Raw genomic sequence first — 12,504 nt, forward strand, 5'->3', positions numbered from 1 at the left:
ACGCCATCCCAGATGCCCAGGTATAACAGGAGTAGATGAAGTGGGGGAGGGAAGACGGTAGCAGAGGGAGGGAGGGAGTGGTGGGAAGAAGAGGGAGTGGAGGGAAAAATTAATAAATGAAGTACATAAACAAACAGAGATAAGAGATTCCAGCTTCCATCCTCCCTTTCCTAATATGTATGGCTAAGTATTAATGATTATGGAGGAATATTTGGGTGTGGCATTGGGACTGGATCTCAGGCACAGAGGGCCAGGTCAAGTCTGTAAAAAGGTGAGGTAAGATGACCAAGGGGAGTGTGTATTCTGAGTGTGGAGTAAGTTGGGAGAGGTATGATTGTCCAATAATATATAATCTGCTAGCAGGTTTTTCCAATGGGTAATGTGGATTGAGTTCTTTGAATTCCAGTTCATGAGGATTGTTTTCTTGGCGACAGTTAGTGCTACTAGAAGAAATTTATTGTCTGTGGTGTTAAGGTTGGTTGAAGATGTATCTCCTAGTATGCAGAGGGAAGGGGTTGCTGGGATGTGATGGCCAAGGATAGAGGTGAGTGAATCTGTGACTTTTATCCAGAACCTATGGATCGGGGTGCAATGCCAGACAGCGTGGATGTACAGTATGTGTCCAGGGTGTTTAGCATGCAGTGGGAACACGTGTCGGAGCTAAAACCCATTCTTGCCAGTTTCTATGCAGTGTAGTGAAATCTATGGAGTACCTTGTACTGTATTAGTTGAAGATTGGCATTTTTAGTCATTAGATAGATGTTTTTGCAGATTTGGGTCCAGAAGCCGGCATCAGGAGTAATGGACAGGTCTGATTCCCAATTGTGGTATGGAAGGCTTAAAGTTTTTTCGGATTGTGATATAATTTTGTATATTTTGGAAAGGATTTTTTGAGGGGAGGGTATGTTAATCAGTTCCAAGATTTGTGGGGGGATGTCTAAATTAGGTATCTGAATATTCCATTTTGCTTGAATAGTTGATTTAATTTGAAGATACTGTAAGAAGTGTTTACCCTCAATGCCATGCTTCTGGACCAAATAGGCAAAAGAGACCAGTCTATTGTCTTGGATGATATGATGAAGATGAGTGATACCCTTGCCTATCCATGTGAGAAAGTTGAGTGTTTTTTTATTGATGGTGAAATCAGGATTGTTCCAGATAGGGGTGTGATTTGATAGTGTCAGAGGTGAATTAGTGAGGTCGTAAAACTTCCACCAGGCTGTCAGACTTGATGCTATGGTTGGAGCTTTGAAAGATGGATGCTTTTTGACTGACTGGCTGCAGAAAGGTAAGTCTGAGATCTGAATATCCTTGCAAATGGTTTGTTCTAGGTCTAACCAGGTGAATTCAGATGAGGTGGGATGTATCCATTTGTAAATGTATTGAAGCTGGTTGGCCAGTGCATAGTGGTAGAAGTGTGGCGCCTCTAGACCACCTAGTATTTTAGGTTTTTGAAGTGTGGTCAGTTTGATTCTTGGTGTCTTGTTTTTCCAGTAGAATTTAATGATTGTAGAGTCTAGTGATTTAAACCAGGATTGGGTAGGCTGAATAGGAATCATTGAAAGTAAATAGTTAACTTTGGGCAAAACTGTCATTTTGATAACTGATATCCTGCCCATGATGGATAGTGGAAGGTTCATCCAGCGCTGGAGGTCATCAGTTATTGAATTGAGTAGGGGGGTGAAATTTAGACCAAACAAGTCTGAGAGCTTGGGGGAAACCCTTATCCCCAGGTATGTTATATGATTGGTGCATAGGGCAATAGGTGATGAGTAGGCCGACACATCCCAGCTGTTGGAATGTAATGGGAGGATTGCAGATTTGTTCCAGCTGATAGAATATTCAGAAATGTTGGAGAATGTGTTGATTAGTTCAATAGTTTCGTGTAAAGATGTTGGGGGATTTTGTAAGAAAAGTAAGATATCATCAGCATAGAGACTAATTTTGTGATGTAAATTTGGAGTTTGAACTCCCTTGATGAGGGAGTTCTGTCGGATGGCGGCGGCTAAAGGTTCAATGAAGATGGTAAATAGTGAAGGAGAGAGTGGGCATCCTTGTCTAGTCCCCCGGTGCAAAGTGAAACTATCTGATATTAGTCCATTGGTGATTACTGTGGCTGAAGGTGACGTGTATAGAATTTTGATCCAATTAATGAAGGACTCCCCAAAACCAAACCTCCCCAATGTGGAAAACAGGAAATTCCAGTTGACCCTGTCAAATGCTTTTTCTGTGTCTAGAGTTACTATGATGGTATTTTCTTGTATGGTTGAGGAGTAATGTATAATGTTAAATAATCTGTGAGCATTAGAGGTTGAGATTCTACCCTTGATAAAACCAGTTTGGTCTGGATGGATAATGGATGGGGTGACCTCTTCTAACCTACGTGCTAAAGCTTTGGCGATTATTTTATTGTCAATGTTGAGAAGAGAAATTGGTCAATAACTAGATGGAATTGTTGGGTCCTTATTGGGCTTGAGGAGGAGTGAAATTGTTGCTGAGGTAGTGCTAGCTGGTAGTTTTGAATTTTCTTTTGATTCATTGATCATCCTGATGAATAGTGGAGCCAAAATGGACCAGAATTGTTTGTAGAACTCAGCAGGGAAGCCATCCGGTCCTGGTGCTTTATTGTTAGGCATGCATTCCAGAGCTGAAAACAGTTCCTCTTGAGTAATAGGTGATTCCAGTTTATTTATTTGGTTTTCGGTTAGTTGTGGTAAATTGATATTATTGAGGAATGAGTCAATGGATTCCTGGTTAGGGTTTATTTCAGAAGAATATAGTTTGTTGTAGAAATTGTAGAAAACTTGGTTAATTTCTTCAGGTGAGCTGGTTAGCTTCCCTGCTGAGTTCTTTATGGCTGAAATTGTTGCTTTTTCTTTGTTGCATCTGATTTGATTTGCTAAATATTTACCTGATTTATTGCTGTGATGAAAGGATTCTTGCCTTAATCGATGGATCATAAATTGGGTGTGTTTACTAAGTATTTCATCTAGTTTAGATTTGCATTTCTTAATTCATTTCGTGTTTCTTGAGATGGGTGGGTCGCGTTAATTTCCTCCAGTTGCTTAATTTTATGGTTTAGTTCAATTTCCTGTTCTTTTTCTGTCCTTTTTTTGTGTACTGAAGGAGCAAGACGGCAGGACAGAGTTCAGGTTGGTAAACCGTTTTTTTATTGTCACACTTTTCAGTGAACACTCAGAATATAAACACAGACACACAACCAGCGTCTGGTTTGGGGAAGAGCTCCCTCTGCTCTCGCTCTCCCTCTTTAAATAGGGCACGGTCACTGGGGAAGACACACAAACACATTAATTCACATCAGGTGCAGTGATTCTGCCACTTACCTTCCCTGACTCCACCCTCCGGTCACAGACCGATGCTTGACCACACCCCCGCTGCCACATCAAGAAAAACGAATTGTTTGACATGTCCACTGATGACACTGCAAACTGTTCTGGAATGTTTCAGTAGAACTTGCTAGACATTGAAATTTATGTGGCAAACCCAAACAAGCAGATTGATAAGTGCAGTGAAACTTCCCAATGCAGATATACTAAATATAAGCACGCCTGGAATGCCCGTTTTTCCAATCTAATTAACAGACCACAAGTAACTCTTGTATAATTTCTCTTATACCACAGCAAAGATAACCATTAATTATTCAACACTTTCATCCATTTAGTATAGTTCCATCTAAATGTTGTGCAACATTACAGCTATAAACACCAACCCCTCTATTTTCCCTCTCTCGAAGTTAATAAGAATTTTTTTTTTTAAATTAACATGCAACTTAACAGTCGGAAAAGCTGTCCATACGATTACAGAAAATTAAATCAAAAACTTCTGACCACTCAGAAACAAGATTTCAACAGCGTTATCATACAAATTACGTTTTAAACATTGGACACTTTCAGTGGTGTTCTTTTTTTAAAATCCGATTATACATTTTTACTTCACTTCATTACAAGTTCTGTGGCATGAATGATAAAGACAGAACATTACAATAAATGATGAACTTTTTTGTTCGCCTTTGAAAGCCCTCTGATTTTTCAGGTTTATAGTGTTTGGAGTTATGGCTCCAGATGGATCAGATGTACCATAGTATTTAAAGCCTTCTGGAGATTGGACAGTCTCACCTCAGAGTCCTTGGGCTTGACGTAATTGGATGGGAAAACACCCGTCTTGCCTCCTACTGTTCCTGTCCACCAATCTCCTTCTTTCTTCAGCACTGTGATAACATCACCCTGCTGGAAGGTCAGGTCACCCTGCTCGCTGCTTTCATATGTGTACATCGCTATGTACTCTGAGGATACATATTGATATTAAGAATTAAAAAAAAAAAACCTTTACCCCTTAAAGGAGTTGCTACAACCACCCTTGTATATGGATATACTGTTCACCCTGAGAACATATTTACAAGAAAAAAAAAAGTCAGCAAATGTAGTCATTATGGTGCATACACAGGGTCGTCATTATGGTGCATACACGGGGTCATCATTATGGTGCATACACGGGGTCGTCATTATGGTGCATACACGGGGTCGTCATTATAGTGCATACACTGGGTCATCATGTGTCGTCATTATGGTGCATACACGGGGTCGTCACGTGTTGTCATTATGGTGCATACACGGGGTCGTCATTATGGTGCATACACGGGGTCGTCATTATGGTGCACACATGGGGTCGTCATTATGGTGCATACACGTTGTCGTCATTATGGTGCATACATGGGGTCGTCATGTGTCGTCATTATGGTGCATACACGGGGTCGTCATTGTGGTGCATACACGGGGTCATCATGTGTCATCATTATGGTGCATACACGGGGTCGTCATTATGGTGCATACACAGGGTCGTCATTATGGTGCACACACGGGGTCGTCATTATGGTGCATACACGGAGTCGTCATTATGGTGCATACACGGGGTCATCATGTGTCGTCATTATGGTGCATTACACGGGGTCGTCATTATGGTGCGTACACGGGATCGTCACGTGTCGTCATTATGGTGCATACACGGGGTCGTCATTATGGTGCATACACGGGGTCGTCATTATGGTGCATACATGAGGTCATCATTATGGTGCATACACGGGGTCGTCATTATGGTGCATACACGGGGTCGTCACATGTCGTCATTATGGTGCATACACGGGGTCGTCACATGTCGTCATTATGGTGCGTACACGGGGTCGTCACGTGTTGTCATTATGGTGCATACATGGGGTCGTCATATGTCGTCATTATGGGATATACACAGGGTCGTCATTATGGGATATACACAGGGTCGTCATTATGGGATATACACGGGGTCGTCATTATGGGATATACACAGGGTCATCATATGTCGTCATTATGGGATATACACGGGGTCACCATTATGGGATATACACGGGGTCGTCATTATGGGATATACACGGGGTCGTCATTATGGGATATACACGGGGTCGTCATTATGGGATATACACGGGGTCGTCATTATGGTGCATACACAGGGTCATCATTATGGTGCGTACACGGGGTCATCATGTGTCGTCATTATGGTGCATTACACGGGGTCGTCATTATGGTGCGTACACGGGATCGTCACGTGTCGTCATTATGGTGCATACACGGGGTCGTCATTATGGTGCATACACGGGGTCGTCATTATGGTGCATACACGGGGTCGTCATTATGGTGCATACATGAGGTCGTCATTATGGTGCATACACGGGGTCGTCATTATGGTGCATACACGGGGTCATCACGTGTCGTCATTATGGTGCATACACGGGGTCGTCACGTGTCGTCATTACGGTGCGTACACGGGGTCGTCACGTGTTGTCATTATGGTGCATACATGGGGTCGTCATATGTCGTCATTATGGGATATACACGGTCATCATTATGGGATATACACAGGGTCGTCATTATGGGATATGCACGGGGTCGTCATTATGGGATATACACAGGGTCATCATATGTCATCATTATGGGATATACACGGGGTCACCATTATGGGATATACACGGGGTCGTCTTAATGGGATATACACGGGGTCGTAATTATGGGATATACACGGGGTTGTCATTATGGGATATACACGGGGTCGTCATTATGGGATATACACAGGGTCATCATATGTCGTCATTATGGGATATACACGGGGTCGTCATTATGGGATATACACAGGGTCGTCATATGTCGCCATTATGGGATATACACAGGGTCGTCATTATGGGATATACACATGGTCATCATATGTCGTCATTATGGGATATACACAGGGTCGTCATATGTCGCCATTATGGGATATACACAGGGTCGTCATTATGGGATATACACATGGTCATCATATGTCGTCATTATGGGATATACACAGGGTCGTCATATGTCGCCATTATGGAATATACACAGGGTCGTCATATGTTGTCATTATGGGATATACACAGGGTCGTCATTATGGTGCATACACGGGGTCGTCACGTGTCGTCATTATGGTGCATACATGGGGTCGTCATATGTCGTCATTATGGGATATACACAGGGTCGTCATTATGGGATATACACAGGGTCGTCATTATGGGATATACACGGGGTCGTCATTATGGGATATACACAGGGTCATCATATGTCGTCATTATGGGATATACACGGGGTCACCATTATGGGATATACACGGGGTCGTCATTATGGGATATACACGGGGTCGTCATTATGGGATATACACAGGGTCGTCATATGTCGCCATTATGGGATATACACAGGGTCGTCATTATGGGATATACACGGGGTTGTCATTATGGGATATACACATGGTCATCATATGTCGTCATTATGGGATATACACAGGGTTGTCATTATGGGATATACACAGGGTCGTCATATGTCGCCATTATGGAATATACACAGGGTTGTCATATGTTGTCATTATGGAATATACACAGGGTCGTCATTATGGTGCATACACGGGGTCGTCACGTGTCGTCATTATGGTGCATACACGGGGTCGTCAGGTGCAGCGCTCAAAACTAACGGTGTCCCGATGTCCCGGGGACCATAAAAAATGTCATCGGGACACAAAATTATCATATCTGGGACAATCCCGGGACAATGGGAAAAAAATAGATCTAGAAAAAAAGTTCTACATTAATATTATTTACAAAGCCGTAACACATACGTAGACATTCACCTAATTTGTTAATTTTAAAACGTTAACAGCGAAAAATACATAGTAGCTACACTTTCGATGCACCTGCATCAGTAGGCTACAGCAGCGCATTCTGTTCTAGAATCTTCGGCCGGAGTCCGCATTATATGGACTTGGAATGGAATTGCTAGCGCACACGCTGTGCCGACTCTTGCCAGAACAAAAATGCTGAAGTGGTTGAAGCGGACCGACCGCGGGGAAGAAACTGAAAGCCCAGACATAACGTCTCCGGGACCTTCAGGATCCAAAGTGTCATCGCCTGGTCTGCAGGCAATGCTAGCAACTGAATGAACTTAATGAACACTGTTAGACACGTTATAAAATACAACAGGAATGATGTGGATGATATTGACGGAAGATACCGTTCAACAGAATAAGTGAGTTTTCTTGGTGTCTTTCTAGTTCAGAAAGTTTAGTCAGTCAGCAGCACAACTAGGCTCGGACCTGGCACTATGCTGATGTTCCACCCACGTTTCGGCAGCGAAAGTTCATAAAATGGATAACGGAAAGTTCATAAAATGGATAACGGAAAGTTCATAAAATGGATAACGGAAAGTTCATAAAAATGGATAACGGTCTCATCTCATTATCTGTAGCCGCTTTATCCTGTTCTACAGGGTCGCAGGCAAGCTGGAGCCTATCCCAGCTGACTACGGGCGAAAGGCGGGGTACACCCTGGACAAGTCGCCAGGTCATCACAGGGCTATGGATAACGGTAATGGTGAAAATTATAAGTTGGCCTTATAAGTGCCAACAGATATTCAAGGTATAAGTAGATGAAATGAACATAAAAGGGGTCTTATTTTCAACTAAAGTGTACTGCAGATGTAGGGAGTTGAAACATTTTCTGAATGAACTAGTTGGCCCCTTTAAATAAACGGGTATCTATTCATACAGTGAGATCGCCAAAGTTTAATAAACTGAAAATGCAATAACTGTAATTTTGAAGTAGATGATGTATAGGACATGTGTCGCTTGTGTCTTGTGACTTATTGTAAAAATGATATAAAGGGTTCAAAATCGCATAGTTACAAATATAATAGTAACTTCATATGATAATATTAACCACTGGTTTTTTCAGAGAGGAAAAAAAAATGGGGACACTATTGCTTCCATTCGGGACAATACAACACAGAATTCGGGACCACTGGGGGACACAAAGAAAAAAAGTTAATTTTGAGCCCTGGTCAGGTGTCGTCATTATGGTGCATACACGGGGTCCTCATGTGTCGTCATTATGGTGCATACATGAGGTCGTCATATGTCGTCATTATGGGATATACACGGGGTCATCATTATGGGATATACACAGGGTCGTCATTATGGGATATACACGGGGTCGTCATTATGGGATATACACGGGGTCATCATTATGGGATATACACGGGGTCGTCATATGTCGTCATTATGGGATATACACAGGGTCGTCATATGTCGCCATTATGGGATATACACGGGGTCGTCATATGTCGCCATTATGGAATATACACAGGGTCGTCATATGTTGTCATTATGGGTGTGGCAGCAGGGGCGTGGTCAAGCGCCGGTCTGTGACAGGAGGGCGGAGTCAGGGAAGGTAAGTGGCAGAATCACGACACCTGAGAACAATTAACCTGTGTTTGTGTGTGTCTTCCCAGTGACCGCGCCCTATTTAAGGAGGGAGAGTGAGAGCAGAGGGGCTGATCTCCGGACTAGACGCTGGCTGTGTGTGTCTGTGTCTAGGCAATATAACGTTGTTCACTGAAAAGTGTGGCAATAAAGCCGTTTTGCAAACCTGATCTCTGTCCTGCCGTCCTCAGTGCTCCACCCACACGTAGGGAGTCTTACAGTGGTGCCGAAACCCGGGACGTGGAGCACCAAATCAGCAGCCCCATGGAGTCCTCCCCGTTCACCGATCTGGTCCACGCCCTCGCCACGGCTCAGCAAAGCCAGCACCAGGCACTCGTCACGCTCCGAAAGGAGCAGGAGCAGCGCTTCGAAGCCCTGGTGCTGGCCCAGCAGGAAGACCGCGAGGCGTTCCGGCATCTCCTCGCGTCGGCGGGGTCCACCAGCGCTCCGGCCGCAGGCCCGTCTCCCCTCATCATCACCAAGATTGGCCCGCAGGACGACCCCGAGGCGTTCATCACGTTGTTCGAACAGGTCGCCGAAGCCTCGGGGTGGCCGATGGAGCAGTGCGCGGCGCGCCTCCTCCCCCTGCTCACGGGAGAGGCACAGCTGGCCGCGCTACAGCTCCCCGCCGACCGCCGGCTGGCCTACGCGGACCTCCGCCGGGCCGTCCTCCAGCGCGTGGGGCGCACCCCAGAGCAACAGCGCCAGCGCTTCCGCGCGCTGCGACTGGAGGAAGTTGGCCGGCCGTTCACGTTCGGCCAGCAGCTCCGGGACGCCTGCTGGCGGTGGCTGAGGGCCAACCATTGCGACGCCAAGGGAATCGTCGACCAGGTGGTACTGGAACAGTTCGTCGCCTGCTTACCAGACGGAACCGCGGAGTGGGTCCAGTGCCACCGCCCGGCGTCGCTGGATCAGGCAGTCGAGCTGGCGGAGGATCATCTGGCGGCTGTCCCGGCGGCAGGACAGCAGATGGCATCGTCTCTTCTCTCCTCTTCTCTCTCTCCCCCTCCTCCTGTGTCCCGTCCTCACCCCATTCCCCCACCGCGGAGGCGGGGGCCGGCTCCACCCCAGCCGGCCCGCCGCACCCACGGTGCCCTCCCGTTTCTCCCTTCTGTGTCTGTCTCTCCCCCACCTCAGGTGAGTGAGCCCCAGATCACCGGTGCAGAGGGAAAGCCCGGGCCGGTTTGCTGGCGCTGCGGGGAGCCGGGCCACCTTCATCAGCAGTGCACAGCAATGGAAGTGGGCGCGGTGGTTCGGATCCCCGACGCGCCAGAGGCCGCCCTCGATCGGGCCGGAGCATATCGCATACCGGTGAGTATCCAAGGGGCTACATATCAGGCGTTGGTAGATTCTGGTTGTAATCAGACCTCAATTCGCCAAAGCCTGGTTCAAAACGAGGCATTGGGGGGAGCACAAGGGGTGAAGGTGTTATGTGTGTACGGGGATGTTCACAGCTACCCTTTGGTGTCGGTCCACATTATTTTCAGAGGGGAAAAATTTATAGTGAAGGTGGCGGTTAATCCTCGCCTTACCCACTCGTTAATTTTGGGGACTGATTGGCCGGGATTTCGGGGTTTAATGACACGCCTAGTAGAGAGTGGGTCCTGCCATTTGACAGGGGGAGGTCCCGGTGTCGCTTTGGCGGGAGCAGCTGTCACAGAGCCGTCTACGTCATCTCCGCGTCAGAGTGAGGAGCCGCCGGCTCCTCCTCTCTCTATTGGGGAATCCCTCGCGGATTTCCCATTAGAGCAGTCGCAAGACGAGACTCTGCGGCATGCGTTTGACCAAGTGAGAGTAATCGATGGTCAAACGCTCCCGCCGAACGCCACCCCGTCCTTCCCCTACTTCGCGATTATGAAGGATAGATTATACCGAGTGACGCAGGACACTAAAACTAAAGAGCGAGTCACGCAGCTTTTAATTCCAAAAAGCCGCCGGGAATTGGTATTCCAGGCCGCTCACTTTAATCCCATGGCTGGACACTTGGGGCAGGATAAAACACTAGCCCGAATAATGGCCCGATTCTATTGGCCGGGGATTCGCGGCGATGTCCGTAGGTGGTGTACGGCATGCCGCGAATGCCAGTTAGTAAACCCAGTGGCCATTCCAAAAGCGCCTTTGCGCCCTCTACCGTTAATCGAGACCCCGTTTGAAAGAATTGGGATGGATCTCGTCAGGCCATTAGATCGGTCAGCACGAGGGTACCGCTTTATATTAGTTCTGGTGGACTATGCAACGCGATACCCGGAAGCCGTGCCTCTGCGCAATATCTCAGCACGCAGTATTGCAGAGGCACTCTTCCGCGTCATCTCCCGAGTTGGAATCCCGAAAGAGATTCTGACTGATCAAGGCACTACGTTTATGTCACGAACACTGCGCGAACTGTATGGGTTATTGGGGATTAAGCCGATCCGCACCAGCGTGTATCACCCACAAATGGACGGTTTGGTAGAACGATTCAACCGCACCCTCAAAAATATTATTACAAAATTCGTAAGTGAGGACGCACATAATTGGGATAAGTGTCTCGAACCCTTGCTGTTCTCAGTGCGAGAGGTCCCCCAAGCCTCCACGGGGTTCTCCCTGTTCGAATTATTATATGGGCGTAAGCCGCGTGGCATCCTGGACGTGCTGCGGGAAAATTGGGAGGAGGGACCTTCACAAAGTAAGAATGAAATTCAGTACGTTATGGACCTGCGTGCAAAACTCCACACACTCACCCACCTAACTCAGGAGAATTTGCGGCAGGCCCAGGAACGGCAAGCCCGCCTGTACAACAAGGGTACGCGCCTTAGAGAGTTCACTCCGGGAGATAAGGTACTCGTACTGTTGCCCACGTCGAGCTCCAAATTGATCGCCAAGTGGCAAGGACCCTTTGAGGTCACACGGCGAGTCGGGGATGTTGACTATGAGGTGAGGCGAACGGACAGGGGTGGGGCGCTACAGATTTACCACCTCAATCTGCTTAAACTCTGGAACGAGGAGGTCCCCGTGGCGTTGGTGTCGGTAGTTCCGGAGAAGGCGGAGCTGGGGCCGGAGGTTCAAAAAGGAACATTGGCATCACGTGCCTCTCCGGTCCCCTGTGGAGACCACCTCTCCCCGACCCAACTCACGGAGGTCGCCCAGTTGCAGACCGAGTTTTTGGATGTGTTCTCGCCCCTGCCCGGTCGCACTAACCTCATAGAGCACCACATAGAGACACCCCCGGGGGTGGTAGTGCGTAGCCGCCCTTACAGGCTACCCGAACACAAAAAAAAGGTGGTTCGGGAAGAACTTCAGACCATGCTCGAAATGGGCATCGTCGAGGAGTCCCACAGTGACTGGAGCAGCCCGGTGGTCTTGGTACCCAAGGCCGACGGGTCGGTCCGGTTCTGTGTGGACTATAGAAAAGTCAACGCGGTGTCTAAATTCGATGCGTACCCAATGCCTCATATTGATGAGCTGCTCGATCGACTCGGCACTGCTCGATTTTATTCAACACTGGATTTGACGAAGGGATATTGGCAGATCCCCTTGACTCCACTATCCCGAGAAAAAACGGCCTTTTCCACACCGTTTGGTTTACACCAATTCGTCACCCTTCTGTTTGGGCTGTTTGGGGCGCCCGTGACGTTTCAGCGGCTGATGGACAGAGTCCTCCGCCCTCACGCCACGTATGCGGCAGCATATTTAGATGACATCATCATCTATAGCAATGAC

Source organism: Neoarius graeffei, chromosome 18 (assembly GCF_027579695.1).
Source record: "Neoarius graeffei isolate fNeoGra1 chromosome 18, fNeoGra1.pri, whole genome shotgun sequence".
NCBI classification, from domain to species: domain Eukaryota; kingdom Metazoa; phylum Chordata; class Actinopteri; order Siluriformes; family Ariidae; genus Neoarius; species Neoarius graeffei.